Genomic DNA, 1,943 nt, shown 5'->3' with positions numbered 1-1,943 from the left:
AGATCACAGTTTTTGACCGAATAAACTGTTCTTCTGTGGAGAATGTGCTGGCACTGCGACACTGGCCAGAGAGACTTTCTGCAGATCTGATTTTCTTGATGTGATCTAAGGCTACACCTTGTTTTGAAGGAACAAAAACAATCTTTGTAAAGACGTGGCAGGGGTTGCACATTATAGCATTGTGTAACCTGTAATGCTTTAGCGACCCGGTTTTTGTAGAGGTCTTTTATGTGCCCAGGGGCGGACTGGGACTGTAGCCACGCCAGCCCACATTACCACGCATCCTCACTGACTGAAACTACTATTCACTACTTTTTAAAGAGCACACATTCATAACATCTCTACATGTACAGTTAAAACAATGACTGTCCATCTACAGTAGCATCCTTCCTCACAGCATCGGTACTAGAAGATCAGGGGTCTCTGACTGTACTGATTCCAGCAACATCCTAGTTAATGAACACAGTATAGGGTCTAAACATTACAGCAAAATGTTTTCTCACTCACTGCTCTCAACATTGGACTATACATGAATACAAACAAGTAAAACAAAATTCAATAGAACATACTATAGGCCAACCTGGCAAGAAAATAGTAGCAGCAACACAGGTTGTTCCACCCTGCCAAAGGATTAAGAACATGCTGCATTCAATGTTTACTTGAATATATGACTAGCTACCTGTGTTCAAAGTTAAGTTCTCTACAAATGTATACAGTAGTAGATAGATGAGGAAATATTGAGAGCCAGGTTCAGGTGTGAAGAAGAAGTTTCAGAGACCGATGAAGACTTAACACACTGTTTCTGTCTTCCCCCTTGTTCCTGTAGGTTTTCCCTCTCAGGTCATCTTTATCTGGCCTTAAGCTAGAACAAATCCTCTGTCTGATGTTTAAACTCCAATGCTTCGTCACATTAGAATCTATTACGATCCATGAGTTGTACTCTAATCTGTCCCCACGCAGGTTAAATGATGTAGCTAGTCTCATAAGCCTTTTTTACCCATTTTATAACTTTCAACTATAATTTCCGACTTCTGTACATGAAATATAGAGAAGTGGGTGTTTTTGGCTTAGAGCATGCAACCTATTTGCAGGGACTCGTCACTTGATAAGCCTCTTTATCAATATTATTATTTTAGCACAGAACCATCTATTGCGTCACGGCCACCGTTGGGCTGTACTGAGACAGAGCACATGGGATTTGTGTAGCTAGATGATTTATAAGGTTTCAACTTTACATTCTGATATGTACAATTATCACTATATGAACAACTAATCTACTCTCCGATGCTTCGTCATATTAGAATCTATTGAATCCATGAGTTGCACTCTAATCTGTGGAGCCAGTGAGTTTTTGTAAACATTCTTGTAAGACTCAACCTTGTAAGATTCGCAGAGAACACCGATATGTGCTCGTCTGACGCCTGAGCTGCTGTCTCTACCTTATCTGTCTAACTATTGTCTCCCTAACAAGGACAGTTACATGAGAGAAATAACGAGCTGGAAGGTCAGTGAACACTTGTAGGTTCAGCTGATGACTCCAAGCTAAACCTGTCTTACCTTTCCCTGTTACATCAAAGAAGATACCAAAGAATATTCTTTAACTTAGGTAGCAAATCCAAAAGAAATTGCTATACAAATAGTACACCTAACATCTCTTTCTGCAGATTTAATAGAAAGGGAAGCAACACTCTGCCTCTAATACTTTTATCCCTCTTTCTTTAATTACCAACATTATTATGTTAACACAACTCATCGATATGTTTATCTAAATCAATAATCTAGAATATTTTTTATCTTGTAACCTTGCATATAATTACGTGGCAGTAATCGGTCCCCTGAATGACTTTTTAGAACGAAGGAGTGCCAGATGTGCAAAAGCTGTGTAAAAGTAGAAGTAAACTTATATAACCCAACAAACTGCGGCTACAGCACAGATCAACACC

Source organism: Micropterus dolomieu, linkage group LG06, assembly GCF_021292245.1.
Source record: "Micropterus dolomieu isolate WLL.071019.BEF.003 ecotype Adirondacks linkage group LG06, ASM2129224v1, whole genome shotgun sequence".
In the NCBI taxonomy this organism is placed as follows: Eukaryota; Metazoa; Chordata; class Actinopteri; order Centrarchiformes; family Centrarchidae; genus Micropterus; species Micropterus dolomieu.
The sequence above is the reverse complement of the archived record's forward strand: the minus strand, read 5'-3'. Positions refer to the sequence as shown.